The 19,438-nt window shown below is 43.5% G+C and overlaps 1 protein-coding gene across 6 annotated transcripts in view; it reads left to right on the forward strand.

Moving 5' to 3' along the window:
- RERE (arginine-glutamic acid dipeptide repeats) overlaps positions 1-19,438 on the forward strand; it is a 246,486-nt gene that overhangs the window by 87,230 nt on the left and 139,818 nt on the right. The window contains exon 1 of one of the 6 annotated variants that reach the window (XM_069948324.1): positions 16,081-16,141. The exons of the other annotated variants lie outside the window; for them this stretch is intronic. The gene's annotated coding sequence lies outside the window, so the exon portion shown is untranslated. Of the gene's footprint in view, positions 1-16,080; positions 16,142-19,438 lie in introns of those variants that run through there. 6 annotated transcript variants of the gene reach the window in all.

Genomic DNA, 19,438 nt, shown 5'->3' on the forward strand with positions numbered 1-19,438 from the left:
TTGATGTGTTCCATAGGCTTTTACAGCATGTAATAGTGGATTAATCAATATGTCCTCAGTCAGTATACAGCTTTTTCCAAGCTGAGTGGTCAATACTATTTCATGAATTATAGCTCACAACATGGGAGGGGGGGGGAGGTTTGTGACAGTCCCAGAATATAGGTCTAGAATACAATAGATGCCTATGATACGCACAGTACATTATTAAGGGCTGGGGTAAGAGCCAGCTCCACAGCCTGGATATTCGGGCCTATAATCCAGCAGCAGCAGGAGGAGTCATTAATTTCCAGCTCATTAGTAATCTCTCCGGGATTCGCCATCATTCACACTAGTTGGCAAGAAATCTGTTGTAAAAACTTTAAATAATTGTTTTCAGCTTTCACCAGTTCATAACCCGTGGGCCGGGGATGTGGTGTCTTCAGTCCACCATGATTTATCTACTGTCATGGTTGGCCGTGATTTTATAGGATTGAGCTCCTCCCTGCAATAGTCATGGATTTCTATTACTAATACTGCATTTAAAGGATATTTTCCTGAAGTCTCGGATGATACTAGAGCTGCCCCAGGCAGATAGATGGTTTTGTCATTGACTGCTCATTTTCTCTGCAGCGGCCACTGGAGGTGGAGTGCTGTATTGCATGTGGCTGTTTAGTTTGCATTATCTTCCAGCCACACAGGGTCAAAGATTGGGATGACTTTGCCAGTAGTGACATGACACAGAAAAGTCCAAATTACAGTAACTTGGATTAAGAGCGCTTTGCAAGAAGAGCTCACAGTTTTTCAAAATTGTGAGTTGGTTTAAGAGCATTGCTTTGGTTCAAGAGCTCCCTGTAGTGGGTGGGAGAGGCATGGTCTGCATAGTAGGGTCTACAGCACTGTACTTTGACCCAGGAAGTCCTCCCTCACCTTCCAAATTATAGCAGAATCACTTCAGGCTGGGGCTTGCATCAGGGGACAGGACTGTGGAGGTAATCTCTTCATAGCGGTCACCCCCTCTCTCCTTGGACGGAAAGTGCTGCTTGTATGTGCCCACATATGTCCTGCTCATTCCTTCATGCTGCCTGCAGTCTGTCAGCCCTTGTGTTTCCCATCCTCTCCATTCCTGCTATAATGTGCCTGTACTCACACTTATCTATACACACTGCTGATATCCCGTGCCTGCACTTACACTCGGCTATACACACTGCTGCTATAATGTGCCTGCACTTACACTCGGCTATACACACTGCTATAATGTGCCTGCACACACTGTACAGTTACTTATAATATCACATGTTCAGCTGTTTCTAAATGTTTGTTTCATTTGTTCTACATTTTGTTCAGAATAAAATATTATTATTTTTGTGGTGTGGAACCAGTTGTCTACATTTCAATGATTTTTTTATGGAAAAATGTACTTTGTTTTAAGAGTGGATTTGGATTACAAGCGCGGTCATGGACAAATTATGCTCATAATCCGAGGCACCACTGTAGTTAGCTTTTAGGTTACACATGGACCTCAGTGTAAGTTGCATGTGACTTTGCCTTTTTTTTTTTTTTTTTTTTTTTTGTGTGACTTTTCTACAATGTGATAACACCTAAGGTAAGGTCTACATTGCAACCTTGGCTGCGACACAGTTTGCCAGGCCAAAGACCGCCATGTTGTGCTTCGGAATAGCGCTGCTCTGCAGGTCATGTAAGTGAATTATTTTGGGTTGGGACACAGTTCCCTAAAACCTATTCAGATCATTGCCATTCGAGGGTCGCAATGTGTCCCCATTCATTTTAGCTGCAATGCAGCACAATCCTGGAGTGCCCGTTATGGCCATCCTTGGGCATAAAACCTGTATCGCTAGATGCCAACTAGCTCTGGCCTTAATCGCAACGCTCACAAAGCCGCGTGTCAGTTCTGATTCTGTCTTGATGTTGTGTGACTAAATGTGTGCTATAGTGCAGTAATGTATCACGATATAACTAGAGAGGTGTCTAGGACTGTAATGGCTATGTTGTTGGGTGTAATTCAGCTTTCCCAGGATGCTGATAGGCAGAATAGTTTTCTTAGAGTCTCTTCAATTTATAGGAAATCCTCTAAAACACACCAGCCCAGTCTTGTTTTTGGCCGGGCCGCGTCTCTCCTTCATTGCAGATTTGATGGTTACGCGGTGTTGACACAATCCGGGCACAAGCTAACACTCTAATGCTCGCAGTTGACTTTTGATCTGCTGTATCATTGTGTAAACATATTTGTTATGAACGACGGCAAATAGTCCTCCTGGCCATTAATCCACCGCTCCGGGATTACTATAAGGGAAAAAACCCTAACAACAATCCTCCTTTCTTCCTCCCGGCCCGATGAGTCTTTGGCCGGCCTCTTCCCCCGATCTCTCACCGCCATGTATTATTTGCCTCCTGTGAAGCGATCGGATGATTCTCGCCGCCGGGAGTTCACTTGTGTATTGTGTTAGGCGGCCGTCCTCTATTCGGCAGAGATCAGACATATGTACAGTATGAGATCTAATGACAGTGCTCACTTCAGATGCGTGCCTGTTAGCACGGTGACTCTTGTATCTGAGGGGGAGGCTGCTGTTACTACCATTTCTCTAAAGCACCAGCGCTATTGCATTTCTTCTCCTCGGAGGATTGCCGCGATTGAAGTAGCTACTCATTGTAATAGAGTGTTTCTCGAAATAACCACCTTTGCCTGACAATTCTTCAAAGGCCTCCAATTTTTTTTCCCCCTGTTTGGTTTCTGTGCAAGTACCTAAGGTAATATTTTCTAATACTTCTCCCTTTAAGCAGTCATGTATTTGTAAGGGTGGCTTTCTTGTTTATGATATCTGGCATGCTGGGAGTTGTAGTTTAAAAGGGTACTCCGGCAAAAAGTGTTTTTCTTTCAAATCAGCTTGTTTTAGAAAGTTGTATAGATATGTAATTTACTTCTATTTAAAAATCTCCAGTCTTCCAGTACTTATCAGCTGCAGTGCTCTCTGCTGCCGCCTCTGTCTGTCAGAAACTGTCCAGATCAGTAGCAAATCCCCATAGAAAACCTTTTCTGTTCTGCCAGTTCCTTTCACAGACAGAGGTGGCAGCAGAGAGCACGGTGTCAGACTAGAAAGACTACAACACTTCCTGCAGGACGTACAGCAGCCGATAAGTACTGGAAGACTTGAGATTTTTAAATAGAAGTCATTTACAAATCTATATAACTTTCTGACACCCATAGATTTGAAAGAAAGCCGCAACTCCTATGATACTCTTATGGTGCTCTGCAACCTTTTTTTTTTTTTTTTTTCCCCCCAGCTGTTGAAAACTACGAATCCCATAATTCAAAGAAGTGTTTTTTTTAACCTGTGTTGGAAAACTACAAATCCTATCATGCCCTAACAGCTTTCGCCTGCCAGCGCATGATGAGATTTGTAGTTTTCCAACGGTATTTGTACTTAATGGGGCTACAGCAATGTAAATGGGCTTCTGTTACGAGAATTTTCTGCTAACAACCAGGCTAGACGAGGTTCTAGCACTCTCCTCCACGCTCAGCCCATCCTAAAAAGGCATGGAAACTTTGCGGGTTGCTCTGACATTGAAGAAATTACATAAACAGGGATATTCTGATTACACCTTTAATCCCATCCATTTTGTAAATGAAGTTTCAGACACGGCTTTAGACGCATTAATTACAGGTCTCGTGTTCAGAGCCGCTGTCTCCGCGTAATGCTTATAGGGGGGGAATGCTTCATATCGGTCACTGATCAGAGGCCGCCGCAGAGCAGCCACTTCACTAAGTATATTAATGGCTTGGGGCTTTGGCTCGAAAGATATGACATATTGCCGAATGCCACGCACCATTTGTGGTTTCTGTGCCCATATTGAAGTGGTTTGATGAACGGGGGTTATGGTGTATGTAGGTGAGATTGGCTTTGATGCATGGCATAAGTAGATCATTAAAGGATCCAGTGCTTGGAGAAGCCAAATGGTTGCATGGCGGATATAGTTGGACTGGTTATTTTGCTACTAAAGTTTGAATTGGGCTGAACCCATTGGTTTTGACACAACCTGCCATCCATCTAATGTGCTTAGGGTCCTTATATGTCTCCTCTGCCCGGAAATGTTGATTGGATTTCAACATACCCTTTTCTTTTGTTCTTGGACATTGGACAGCGACATTCTACACCCTCGTTGTAGAGAGCCCATGTATACTCCAAGATGGAGAATTATTAAAGGGTGTAAAATATACACTGCTTATAGCAACCAATTACAGCTCAGCTTGCAACACTGGTGAAATGAAAGCTGAGCAGTGATTGGTTGCACAACCAGTGTATAATTTACACCCCTTGATAACTCGGGGTCCAAGTGTCCATGATTACATGAGGATCGGGATCCCTAGTCACATGTATCGCCAAGTTTAGGCTGCATTCACATGTTTCGTGTAGTTGTCTGTGCGCACTGACCATTTTATAGCCCATTGTTTTGTATTGGGCTATTCAGATGTTCAGTGTTTTCAGGGAACCCCAATCCGTTCCATTAACAAATAGGACATATAACTCGGAGCGGAACATGTGAATAAAGCCTTAGAGTTGGTGGAATCAGATGAATGATTGACTAAGGCCGCATTCACACGTTCCATGTTCTGCATGGAACACTGACGTGGAATGCCTGTATTGGACTTTTCTCCCCGCCCGGGCAGCATCTGTAATTAGATGCTGAGAGCGGGAGAACTGTATGCATATGCGCCGCTCTGTCATTACAGGGTGGCGCATATGCATAAAGTTCCCCCGCCCCCAGCATCTTATCACAGATGCTGCCCGGGTGTAGGAGGAGTCTGTTACATGCATTCCACGTCCGTGTTCCGTGCAGAAAACGGAACGTGTGAATGCTGCCAAAGGGCCTATTACACTGGCAACTATCGCCCAATAGCCTGAAAATTGCCTGGTTTATTATGCCAAGGGATCGGTAGATAAAAGCGCAAACTTTTCAACAGAAGTGGAAGGGCTTCACGTCCGATCCATTCCGGCTTCCCTGCCTGTCTGATAACCAAGCTATGTTATAGGCTCATAGTGTCGATCTAGTTGATCTATGCTCACTTTGGGCAGTTCTGGCAGGACTCTTTGACTAATTGGACTGAGGGGATTAGGCATGTTGGATTTCTGTGCCTGATCCTTTTGTTATCAAGAAAGATAATCCGTCACAAGATGTCTATGGCAGCAGGTTATTCACCGTTCCCCATTGAGAACACATACATACTTCTCTGTACTTAATATTTATGTAAGGAAAGGAGGACTGTCAGTCGGGTAAACAGTTGTTGTATTAGCACCCTAAAACCAGCTAAGAGATCTTTCCATACTTTTTTTTTTTTTTAAATCAGCCATTGTCCTTTTGACTGATGGGTGGCTGGCATAGGGCAACACACAGGCATGTTAGTGAGAGTCTACACAGACAGCTCTTGTACATACATTGTGTGTCCGTGAACATTGCACTTTAAATAGTTTCAGAAATGTCCGTCCATTTGATTTCCAGCAGAACAAGTACATTGGATTTAAATTTATGATGGGGGGTTTGTGCACACTGTTCTACATCTTCCCCTCATTCATTATTTATGGTGATAATTTGCAGCACGGAGAAGGTAGAAATGCTAAGGAGTTCTGTGGCTCTCTTAAAATGTCAGTCAGCGCTGCCAAGATGAACCCGTCATCCTTGACTGATAATGTTTTTTACATTTGCATATGTGCTTTGCGTTTTTTTTTTTTTTTATTCTTTAGAAAGGCAGATCTTAACCCATGGCCATCTTCAATCATAGGGATGAGGTGCGCTATTGCACGTTGTCTTGTTAAAAAAAACAAAAGTTGCTTTATAGCACTACCCTATTTAGGAAAATGCAAATGTTAAAGGGATTATCCAGGAGTAAGAAAAATTAAAAACTCATAACTCCAATACCACACCCAAACTGAGGCCAGGAGAGGTTTCTGGTAGAAAGCGGCCATGTTTTTCTAAGCCTTTACAAAGAACATTTCAGGAAACGTTACTGTTATAGTACAGGAACCCTGGCACTCTTTATGGCCAAAAAGAAAAACCCTGGGTCATGTGTCATGCTGCACATTTGTTTTAGTTTTTTTTTTTTTTTGCTTTTTCTGCTGTATCAGATAAAGAGGTGTGGCTTAGTGGAAAGAGGCGTGGCTTAGGGCCCGTTCACACAGAGTAAGAACGGTGGAATTCCGCAGCGGAGAATGCCGCCAGCCTCCGTGTCATAATGACACTCTATGGGAGGCGCGGCATCGCTCAGGGTCTCTCCGCACTGAAGAATGAACAGCGCGCGCCTCCCATAGAGTGTCATTGTGACACGGAAGCTGGCGGCATTCTGTGTGAACGGGCCCTTAAAGTGTAACAACATCCTGCAAAATTCCATGAGAATTTCGCTTCAGGATTCTGGGACCTGTGTTTGTAGAGACTTTTTATAGCTTCCACGTGCAGACGCAGCTGTCACCAGAAGTTCGCATTGCCGTGGAAACGTACCACGCTTTACCGAATTCTGCGCACAAGCTTTTTTTTCTGACTTAATGGGGCTCGTGCACAGAACTTGTCGACGTGTGAGACGTTTCCATGGCAACTTGAACTCCCAGTGACAGCTGCGTCTGCACGTGGAAGTTTCACAGTCTCCACAGTGACAGGCGCACTTTAACGGAACCAGTAGGTGGTGTAAACTTAGACTAGACAGTCTAAAGATGCAGCTGAGATAGCCAGAGCCGCTGCAATAAATCTTTCCATACCGTGGCCACCTCTAGTCATCTTATTAAACGGCTTCAACAAGAATAGATAAATATGGCTGAATCAGAACCACCCCAGTCAATGGGTTTTGTCTAGTTCTGCAGCTCCGCTTCACTTAATTGTATTAAACTAAGCGGCAGTACCGCACACAAGCTGCAGACTGTCGTGGAGCTGGTTTTGGAAGAGAGTAGCCATGTTTTTCCCCTTTAAGACTGCTTTAGCTCTTAGAACATATTTCCCCGCCACAGATGCAAGACGTGTTGCCGTCTCCAGAGAAGTGGATTCATTATTACAGACAGTTTCCGCATTATCTTTTTATATCGCGGTTCCGTCTTTTATCCCTTTGAGTTCAGCGCTGATGGATTGCGGGAATGTTTTGAAGCCTTTGCACAGTTTTCTAGTCACTCAACAATACTGCTAGTCAGACGGTAACAACCAACAATTTTGTGATTAGCGTGCGGATGAAAACCACTTTGAGAGAGCGGTTATGTGACGACTTTCATATGTCAAAACAGAGTCTGGCATTGACATGTGCATCCTGTCCGCAGAGCAGCAACCTTTCACATGAATAGCGCTCAGTGCCTGTGGCTCCTGCTGCATGAAACCATACTGTCCTTAACTCGCCTTCAAGAGGTCTATTTTAGTGCCAGCCTGCAGCAAACATTCCTTATCCTCCCATTAGTGCTTTGGTACCTTCATAAGTATTCATGTTGTTATGACCTGTAAACTAAACGCTAGCTTTATGTTGGCATGAAACAATTTCCTCAAGAGGCTTGAGATTTATACAAGACGACCTAAAATGGAACACCAACTTATTTTGGGCGTAAAATGAAAATTTCACCAAAATTATCCGCTACAATGGCAACTATATATCAGTGTCCAAAGCTGAGATGGTGGGTACAGTAAATTGTCCTGATGCCATAGAACACAGGTGTCAAACTGAGGCCCCCCAGCTGTTGCAAAACTCCAATTCCCATCATACTGAAGCTTTGGCTTTATGGGAATTGTAGTTTTGCAACTGCTGAAAGGCTTGAGTTTGACACCACTGCCATAGGTGTTTTGAGAGTACTAGGGCTGGAAGGAGTTGTCACATCTACCCTGTTGGCTCTGGAGGACACCCTATAAACTCATGGCTTTCATTGAGCAAAAAAAAAAAAACAAAGAAAAAAAAAACAGTTTTGATATCAGAACAGGTTCGGTCACAATGGGGGAGATTCATCAAAGGGTGTAAATATTAGTCTGGAGCAAACTGCCCACTGCAACCAATCACAGCTCAGCTTCCAGATCTAGTAAAAGAAAAGCTGAGCTGTGATTGGTTGCTGTGGCAAGTTTGCACTAGTCTAAATTTTACACCCTTTGATAAATCTCCCCCAATATGTTCTGTGATCCAGAGCTGCATCGGATGAAAACACCAGATGCAAGAAGCTGGACGTATTGCCCTTAAGTTGCATCCTTTACAGCACTTTATGGACTAAGCTTTATGGACTAACAATGCTGTGTAACCACATAGTTATTCCATGCCACCATCCCCGATCAATCTATGGCCCAGGACAGATACATGTCAATGCACTCTTTATATTGGCATTTCTTCCCCCGTCCTATCTTTAAAAAAAAAATGAAATCCGTATTAGAGCCAGACCTTGTCTGTATATCCGCCTCGTTGAGGCTGTTTAGTTGGTGCTGTAATATGTTCTAATTTAAAATGCCATAGGGCACAGCGCCTACGTTCTCAGTTTAGCATAATGAACTTGCTTCATATGTAAATCTTAATAAAACCGCTTGCATTCTAGTAAATCCCTTGCTTGACCAAGGCCTGGGGGCATTCTTGGTGCAGATATATATTCTAGCCGGTGCCTGATGTGTTTACATCAGTTATATATTAGCATTATAGTTGGTTTGTGGTACATGGGAGGCATCCTTATGGGGGGGGGGGACCATGGTAGGGTAATGTGTACCACCCAAGGTGCGGGGGGATGGCGGCAAACAGTCCTTTGTTTTCCGGATTGGTTTCTCTCAGCAAACACAGTAGATAAACTCAGGAACTTTTCCCTAAATGATTGAACAGTCTGGTTAAATAGTAGAGACGGTAAGATCCCCTTGTTTACCCAGCCCTGTGCCACTTCACAAAGCCGAGAACAGCCTTTGCCGCTCATTAAACACAATCATTATTTACCAGGTTACAGAAACACAAAAGCCAAAAAAAACTTTGCCCTTTGGTAACTGGAGCTTTAGCAGCCTGGTGCCTGGAGGCATGTGCATGTGATCTGCAGATAGGAACCCATTCACACTGGCCTTTCTCTTGCTGCTGTTTGTGCTTGTTGTGTGGCCGCCTGGAGGACAGGTTTATATAGTATAGAGACATCTCCTTGGAGGTTGGGATATCATTGGAGCAGAACTACAATGATATGGGGTGAATGCACCCAAAATACTTTCAGTGTGATATCCTGTTTTGGGGATAAAAAAAATAAATAAATAATAATTTATATTTGTGTGTGTGATATATATACACTCAGCGGCCACTTTATTTGGTACACCATGCTAGTAACGGGTTGGACCCCCTTTTGCCTTCAGAACTGCCTCAATTCTTGGTGGCATAGATACAACAAGGTGCTGGAAGCATTCCTCAGAGATTTTGGTCCATATTGACATGATGGCATCACATAGTTGCCGCAGATTTGTCGGCTGCACATCCATGATGCGAATCTCCCGTTCCACCACATCCCAAAGATGCTCTATTGGATTGAGATCTGGTGACTGTGGAGGCCATTTGAGTACAGTGAACTCATTGTCATGTTCAAGAAACCAGTCTGAGATGATTCTAGCTTTATGACATGGCGCATTATCCTGCTGAAAGTAGCCATCAGATGTTGGGTACATTGTGGTCATAATGGGATGGACATGGTCAGCAACAATACTCAGGTAGGCTGTGGCGTTGCAACGATGCTCAATTGGTACCAAGGGGCTCAAAGAGTGCCAAGAAAATATTCCCCACACCATGACACCACCACCACCAGCCTGAACCGTTGATACAAGGCAGGATGGATCCATGCTTTCATGTTGTTGGCGCCAAATTCTGACCCTACCATCCGAATGTCGCAGCAGAAATCGAGACTCATCAGACCAGGCAACATTTTTCCAATCTTCTACTGTCCAATTTCGATGAGCTTGTGCAAATTGTAGCCTCAGTTTCCTGTTCTTAGCTGAAAGGAGTGGCACCCGGTGTGGTCTTCTGCTGCTGTAGCCCTTCTGCCTCAAAGTTGGACGTACTGTGCGTTCAGAGATGCTCTTCTGCCTACCTTGGTTGTAACGGTTGGCTATTTGAGTCACTGTTGCCTTTCTATCAGCTTGAACCAGTCTGCCCATTCTCCTCTGACCTCTGGCATCAACAAGTCATTTCCGCCCACAGAACTGCCGCTCACTGGATGTTTTTTCTTTTCGGACCATTCTCTGTAAACCCTAGAGATGGTTGTGCGTGAAAATCCCATTAGATCAGCAGTTTCTGAAATACTCAGACCAGCCCTTCTGGCACCAACAACCATGCCACGTTCAAAGGCACTCAAAACACCTTTCTTCCCCATACTGATGCTCGGTTTGAACTGCAGGAGATTGTCTTGACCATGTCTACATGCCTAAATGCACGGAGTTGCCGCCATGTGATTGGCTGATTAAAAATTAAGTGGTAACGTGCAGTTGGACAGGTGTACCTAATAAAGTGGCCGGTGAGTGTATATATTTATTATTTTTTTTTAACTGGCTCACTACATCCATCCATGTTCTTTGGCTTTGTGGGATACAACCCTTTATAGGAGCCAGTGTAAATATTTGGTGTGCTGGGGATGGACCAGCAACTTTCCACAGTGTTTCGCAACCTGTGGCTCGTCAACTATTATGAAACTACAACTCCCAGCATGCTCCACAGCGACTAAAGAAGCGCATGTTGTTGAGCACTAGATGACAGGTTGCAGTTTGTTGCCCGCCCTGCGGATGATGTGAATGTGTAGTGTCTGACTCATAACTGTACAATTATTACCACTTTGTGCCTTTTATTATAGGAAATTAGTGATTTCCTGTTTGCACTGTTTTTTTTTTTTCCCCTCTTCACCTCATCCTCTTCTCTGTGTCGCTCCCCCTTTTTCTTTCTCCTCCTTTGTATTCATTCAGACTATTTTGAATGCTCCTATTGAAATGACTGGCAAACCCTACAGAATGTGAAGAACATGATTGACTTCCCTCCTCCTCCTCCTCCCCCTCGCCTCATGGTGGTTACCTCTACACGTCTGCTATCACGTGCTCCTCCGGCTTTATGGTGCATTATTGACCTCTTCACTGCACGATTGTGTTACATTAGCCACAGAACATACATTCATTCCTTCCTGACCCCTGTTTTCAGGGTGGTTACCCTGACACTCGATGCACAGGTGGCTAAGTGAGTGCAAGGCTGGAATGAGACGCCTAGAGGGTCTTACCGTCTAACTCCACAGTCCTTAAGTTACATATAGATAAAAACCTCCTTCATTATTAGTCTTCATATGACTGCTATGGTGTCGTGAACGCCCTTCTTTTGTAAGGCACTCATGTCACAAGCCGCTCTCAGTGGCTACGAGAGTTGTAGGAATTGACGGATTACTAAACTGCTGTATCCGTTTACACTTTTGAGTGGCGTTTTTAATATCACATCAAAGCCCTAAGCTTGTAGTACAGCTCCGGAGCCAAGTTCAGGGGGTCATTGCTTTCATAGGGCTGTGGCTCTCAGCTGCCAAGTCATTCTGGTGCCACACCATGGAAATGGATGGGGGGCAGGGAGAGACATAAACAGCAGTTGCTGGGTATTAGGGAGAATATGTCGGCCCAGTTTGCCTCATGTAGAGTATAAGGGAAAGATCAAGCCTTTTCTATCACACGTGAATAAGCAGAGTTAATCTCCCGATTACAGATTTGCTACTGTACTCGGGAAGAGAGGAGATTTGGGACAGGGAGGATCGGGGAGAATAGTAGATGCTGGGGTAGAAATCTGTGATTAACTTCCACCAGAGGCGGGGGACTACTTTAAGAGGGAGGAAATACAATCTGGCTGTATAGATCTTATTAGTGTCAATCTCACTGGCAGCATTTACATGGCGCTGACAGTGCGGACTATGCGCGGAGCCGGGTTCAGGCTGTTCTGTAACTGTCAGGACTGTGTTTGGCCTGGTAATACTGCAGGATGCCGAGCATGTATTATCTTGCTGATTTATTTTCGTAGTCTCTTCCCACCCACCGTCATCTGCTCCTTTTCCAGTATTTCTCAAGGGCTTCTTCTGGCTTTATTTGCTGATTTAGAGGAGGCCCGTGGGGATATTCGGAGTGAAAATATACAGCCACGCTCGGATAAATGAGCTAAATTCCTACTGGAAGTCCAAGGAAGAGGTTTCCAAGGTTAAGTTTCCTTGTTGTCTTCACCATTTGTAATGTGCTCCTAGGGCGGCTCATACTTGGCTGGACAGTGCTGTAATGTTATACATTGTTGTTGTTGTGGGGTAATAGTGATAGGGGACATAGGACTATGGCTTGAGTGTTTGTGGAGGTCTCTGATGCTTAGATCATGGCAGTGTCACTTATTAGTTGCTTAAAGGGTTTATCCAGTGCTACAAAAACATGGCCACGTTCTTCCAGAGACAACACGACTCTTGTCTCCAGCTTGGGCGGGGTTTTATTAAACTGAATGGAGCCTAATTGCAAACTGCACCTGAACTGAAGACAAAAGTTGTGTTGTCTCTGAAAGAAAGTGGCCATGTTTTTGTAGCACTGGATAACCCCTTTAATGTAAAGTATCTGTGTATCTGTCTATCTAATACCAATTGTATCACGTTCATCTCTCACCACCATCTAAAATGATGAGTTACTATCTTGCATCACCTATAGGAGGCAGCACCAGGGAGATGGCGTCCTTCCTAGTGGAGGAGAGCTAATTTCCATCATGTTTCCTAGCAGCTTTGTCTGACCTTTAGGACTCCTCACTCCAGTCTGGTGGTCTCCCACAAAAAACAAATGACCCCTTAGTATAGAGGTATAAGCTCATTGATGTTTTGTGCAGTTGTTCTCCCTTGAGAACATGTTACCCCCACATTTTATGTGTTGTGTTATATATGATTTCTAATGCAGTACTGAGCTGCAGTACCAGGCATAACCTACACTCAAGGGTGTCACTGTTTTGTCTTTATGTTTATATTTGATATATACCTATGATTGATGCCACTTGGTGCGGCACGTTAAAAAAAAGAAAATATAGCATAGAACTCTAGTTCTATCCAGCAAACCCCTCCATATATCACCCAAAAGCTGGAATGACATTGTTCGACCTCCTCTGAGTAATAGGGGTCTATGAATACGTTTACCATATACTCCGGAACCTTTCCACATCTGCTCAACCTCCACTGCAAATGTGTGTGAAATGACTTTGTTTCTTCCTTAAGTGGCTTAGCAGATTCCGACCTGTTGGTTGGGGATGCTGGGAGTTATGGTTCCACATGAGTGTTCTCTGGAAGGCAGCAGTCAGTAGCATTTGTCATCTGTGACTTTGGTCATTCCTGATAAGCCGCGTCGTGAGATTTGCATATACTTTCCATATGCGGTTTTACTGCCAACAACTTTATTTGTTGTGTGTGTGTGTGTTTCCTCAGCTCGGTAAACACTCCGAGAACACCCATTGCCCGGATTTCGGGACCACTTGACACCATCCGTGCTTCTTCAAGTGAGTTCAGATACATTTGGAAAATATGATCAAAACCAGATGCGTAAATCGTATTCTCCGCTCGTGAACTTTTGACTTCCTGCGCAGAAATATGAGGGGTGCGGGCTCGGATTTAATGTAAAGACTCCAGACCCGTTATTAGTCTTGCACAAATATTTAACCATTTTTTGCGGTGTTTATCCAGAAATATTTGTAATCGGGAATGAATTGAGTCCAGCTGAGCTCAAGACAAATGATCTCTCCATTAGGACGTCTTTGGGATATGACGGCGCTCTCCGCCTGCCCTGCATTCCTCTCATTCTGTAGGTGGTTAGTGGTCGGGTTGGTCGGGGAGTCTTGAAGAAACATCTGTTGAGAAGCAGAGAACAAAACGCTGTGAATTTCTTGTAAATAATTTAGTGCCAGGAACCTTGATCCGTGATGGCCTAATGACTCTGCTAGTAGCCTGTGAAATGGGGCTGGAGCTTGGGTAATGTGTGCGGCAATGCATGAAACACATCCTGCCATGTAACAAGTAAACTGCAGGCTTTTTCCACTGCTGCCTTCCAAGTTGAGGTTTTAATGCTGCCAGCTTTGCCGTCCTATTAAATAGCGTGTTTTGTGTGCTGCGTGACACGCTGATAAAATCTAATTTCTTGTGACAGACACCTGCCTTCTCGGCTCTAACCACACTGTTCTTTTCAGGATGTGCATTTCACAATGCTTGTAGCGTGAGAGACGCCAATGACACAAGAGAAACCTGTAGACCTTCTGTGTCCTCCGAGAAAATAGAGTTACTGGGATTCCAGGCGTTTTCTTACCTTATTGTTGCTGTCAATGATATAAAATATTAAAAAGGCATAATACCTTACTAGTGCCCTGAGTCATCCTTCACCAGTCCTTGTATACAAGGCTATGATGTCTCATCTCGGGGCTGCAGCTCTCTGTTATGGTTGGAGCCAAGTATTAAAGGGGTACTCTTTCTGATGTCAAAGTTATACAGGTTTGTAAATTACTTCTATTTAAAAAATCCCAAGTCTTCCAGCTACTGTATGCACTGCAGGAAGTGGTGTATTCTTTCCAGTCTTGACACAGTGCTCTCTGCTGCCATCTCTGTCTGCGATAGGAACTGTCCAGATCAGTAGAAAATCCCCATAGAAATGCTCTCCTGCTCTGGTCAGTTCTTGTCATGGACAGAGGTGGCAGTAGAGAGCACTGTCAGTTTGGAAAGAATACACCACTTCCTACTGGACATAAAGCAGCTGAAAAGTATTGGAGGACTTGACAATTTGCATAAGTCATTTACAAATCTGTATAACCTTCCGACACAAGTTGATGATTTTTTTTTCTTTTTTCCAGAGTACCCCTTTAAGCAGCTGTTTCTCCATGACAGAGCATGCATGTACTTTGGGGATTAAGGAGACATTTTTGTCAGGGCCTTATTGGCATCAGACATGTTAGACCCCGACATAACCAACCATTCTCTTCTCCAACATTGAGACCTCATACACATTGGGTAGCTGGCCTTTCCCACTCAGTTGTGTGGAGACATTCCATGAATCCAAATCCAAGAAATAAAAGAAGTGGTGACATTATTCATTCGTTGAGAGAAGAGAAGAATAACCCCGTAATACAGTGATGTACTGTGTGCATTGGGCGTTACAACTCTGGGGGTTTAACCAGGGACACCCATAGAAGTGTCAAGTAAATATGGAAAGTAAATGCAAAGCATGCCAACTAGTAGTAATACACCCATGTGCCTCTCCCTGGGCCTAGGCACGGGTAGTATACATTATACTGTACATGATGCTGATGGTGTCCTTGTTGTGAGGTCATTGACGCCCTGTGAATATATGGGCTCTTGTATAATTGTCCTTTATGGGTGAGACTTTCCTCAGGGCAGGTATATTGGGGTATGGGATGTTGCACAGCTCGGATCCCGGACCCTTTGTATCTAGCTGATAATTGCGTAGTCTTTTATTGATAAACAGGAGGGGATCGTTTCCATAACAATTGCTTACCTCCCCCTGTTATTTCAATTCGCTCTTTGTCATTCTGGTGAGCTGTCTAATGGGACCTGGGCATCCCTGTCATCTCTGCTCACCCCTGTGACAGACAGCAGCTCTATGCAGCAGTCATCTCCAATGGCTTCCTGGCTCCTTGTATGTCGGCGTCGTAAACTGGTTTCCAGTGTATTTATTGTAACCTTCAGTTTATAGGGAAACTCATTACAGATTAGAATTGCAAAGGCAGTGGAGGCATTCACTCATGAAATGTCTTCAGCCTGTCATTGGTTAACCCTTACCCATCCTTACAGATGTAGCAGAGCTGAACATGTCATCCAACACGGGGTAGTCAGCATTTGTCCATTGTAATCTTTCTGTGGAATGTTATATTTTAACAAATTATAGAAAAAAAATTTATATGCATAGAAGTGTAATTTATCATTACCACCTGATTTGTTGCCATATGCCTTCACTTTGATTGGTTGGTGTTTTTTTTTTTTTTTTTTTTTTTTTTAAACCCAACTTTTCCAGTTTCCTGCAGATTTGCAACTCCAGAGTGTGGAAAGGTTAAAGTGACTGAATAGAAAAGTGTAACAAATTGGCAGAAGAACTCGACACCAGGACTTGTCATAGTCACATTAGTTCTTCCTATTTTCTAGAATGTTCCTTGTCTAGCATACCGCCCGCGGTAAGTCTGAGGTGAAGATAGACTGTGCCCTGCAATGCAGCCTTATTGCTTGTTGCTATTGTGCCCCGCAGGCATCTGTAACTGAGGTTGTCATCCAGTCCTATTATATGTGAGTGTGTGTGAACCATCTTTCCCCTAACATTTAGCAGTCATGTGTCATATTGTGCAAAAGGACGCACTGAACCAGTTCAGTTGGTGGAAGCTGTTTGTTAAACCAATAAAAATACCATATAAAAAGTCATCAATCCACCCGCAGACTCATAAGGAAACTTGGTTGTGGTGTAAGTTTACACTGGCAGTGGCGGGGGTCATTGTCCCTTATGTGGGTGGTGTTTATCTACTCTCAGCCTGATTGCCCCCAGGTACCTGGCACCGAGAGATCCAGTGTCTGTCATATAATAGTGTTTTGATGTGGGGAATGGATAGTCCCATGTTATGTATACTATAATGCGTACCATCATTATCTGCAGCTCTCTTGTATACTTCTATTACCCCTTTGCTGCTTTTATTCATGCTCTGTATACCCCACGGTGTTTGCAATCACAGATCTGTACTTTGCGCACATCATACATGTGCATTATTATGATCATTGACGTCTGTTGTGTTTAAAAAAAAAAAAAGCAGATTTTGATGTTTCAGTAAAAACAATAAAGTATCAGATGGCAGGGTGATATAAAAAGTTATATGCATGAATTTTATACGTTTCTTGGATTAAAACGCGTGTAGGCAAAACAATTTGTGTTGACTGCTTTGCTGTTTTTACCGTTAACATTGCAGACTCTTCTTAAAGGGGTTGTACTATGATAAGTATTCGTTCTGCTACGTCATGCAAAATAAAAATAATCAACTGGAAAAATTAGAAAAATTGCTTCAGTGTGCAGATATTACATTTATGTACTTGATATGGAGACCCCTGCTGTTCTTTTGAATTCCTTTTTGCACATAAACCTAACATGTTCAGTGAGATGAAGCCGCTGGTATGTAGGATTGAGCCTACAGAGCAGGTGGTCGTTCTCAGAGGGAGTCTGAAGAGCTGAAGAGCTCCCGGGGGCGCTGCAACAAGTATTGGAACATTAATATCTGGATTTAATTAGAAATGTGCTTTGCAAAATGAAATGGAGTAAATTAAAGGGGTATTCCAGCAACTAGAAACCTATGCTCTATCCAGAGGATAGCGGAGGAGTGTCTCCTCCTAGCTAAGATCTGACCTCTGAGATCTTCCACAATCTCTCTTGTGGCTGAATGAAGTTGCAACATGAATCCACCTCTCCATTAATTAGTTATGGGCCTGTTGGAAATGCTCCTCCCCCTCCCTTTTTTACCTCTTATCCTCTAGATATGGGATAATTTTACAATCATTGGAATATCCTTTACTAGTTTGTGTATGAAACAGCCCCATTCAAGAAATGGCTTTATATAAAAATATCCTACAACCATGTGTGTTAAGCTCTGCTTCATACAGATTTGTTGTCTCCATGGTGACAGACTACAAACAAAACCCAGTGTAGTCTAATTCTGTTTTTTTTTTTTTTTTTTAAGCTTAGTTTTTGATAACCGGTTAAAAGTCTGTTAGTAAGATGGCAGTATGTGTGGAGTCAGACTGGACAAAATTTGTTTGTAGTCTGTTACCATGGAGACACATCTCTGTGTATAACCCATTGTTGTGTGTTTTATTTTTACTTCATTGGGACAACTAGAAGAAAAGTAGGTTGCAGCATAGAGGGAAACCCTTTAGCTTTATACAGAAAAAGCTAAAAATATGTTGTGTATCAAACTTAAAAGTTGTTGGAAAGGCTTTTAGGATTCATAGATGTGCTGCCTGCATCTATTGCTGAGGCTTTTTTTTTTTTCTTAAACCATTTAGTAGCAGCGGCACTCTCCTCCATGACCCCTACTAAGGTTTAATAGAGCCCGCAGCTCCAGCAGGCACACCTCAGACTGGCGTTTTTAGAGCACAGAGCTCCTTTCATCTGCCAGTGGGTGAGCAGAAGAATGCTCCTGTCTGTGTGTGTTTTTCTAAAGAACTCGGAATACATGACCAACACAGATCTTGTTAAAAGATTTATCTGTCCTGGCCAGCTGAAACAAGAAAAATGAGCTTCCTTCCACACACTTTGGTGTCTCTGTGAATATTTTATCTCGTGGCTTATAGGTTCTTCGCCTCCCTGCGCTTTCATGTTATCTGGGTAAGCGTGTCGGCAAGAGCACATACATTCTTTAGCTGGGTATTTTAACGCACTGAGCGGATGTGTTGGGGGGTACTGTCGCTTAAAGTACCAGGTGGCGAGATCAGAAGACTCAGAGGTAGGGTATTCCGCCCGCTTGGTCGCTTCCCGCTGGCCTTTTTTATTTTTGGGCATGTGGAGTTTGCATCGGGGTAGTAGATACCGCTCTGCAAGTAGATTTTGTTTAACAACCTGTCAAAACAGGTTAAAAAAATATTATAATGACCATCTTATGTACCTCTTTTAGTTGTTTTTTTTTGGCTTGTTGGGCTGTTTTTCCGCTCGCGCCCTTGAGCGTCTGTCCTGCTCTGTAATTTATGGATAATTTGGGACAGCTCCTGTTTACTGTTCTGAAGACGCGAGGAGTTGTTAGGTACTCAGCTGCTTTTTAGTAAGTCTGTAAGTTTATATTAGCTTTACTGTGGTTTCTGGAGTGGTGAACGCGTGACGGCGAGGAAGAAGCTGTGAAAAGTTACACTTGGGCAGGACTTCCAGTACAGGACCGCATTTACATGGGAGGGGCAGTGGAACAAGTACATGGGCCCATAGTATATCAATAGGAATACTGTAGTGCAATAACCTGGTTTACATACTGACATTCTTGGTGCTATTGATATATGGCGCTCTTCTCCAGTCTGGTTGCAATGGACAACTCTTCCACATTTTACTTCCAACTGTTTTATTAAATATACTAATAAATTTGAGCTTGGTATATCATATATACCATGGCCTTGTCAATGATACTATTTTTTTTTTTTTACAGGCTAGAGGAGATCACTTATTTCTCATGAGCTATTCGGTTTCTTTTGTCATTCATCTTTCACCACCTACTTGCTTCCGTTCTCTCTTATCATGCTGGTCGCGTCCTTTCTAGTACAGTCATAGCAGATGACAAGACTCTGGATTGCCCTTTGCTGTGATTGACATTGCAGGTTAGGCGTGATATTTGAGAGGGGGGGGCAATAGATACAGTATATGTCAGTGCAATAGACATGCAGGATACAGAATTAACCCCATGGCATGCCTGTGTAAGATTGTATGGCATTAGCAGTGCCCTGTGCCAGTCACAGTC

Source organism: Dendropsophus ebraccatus, chromosome 12 (genome assembly GCF_027789765.1).
Source record: "Dendropsophus ebraccatus isolate aDenEbr1 chromosome 12, aDenEbr1.pat, whole genome shotgun sequence".
Classification (NCBI taxonomy): Eukaryota; Metazoa; Chordata; class Amphibia; order Anura; family Hylidae; genus Dendropsophus; species Dendropsophus ebraccatus.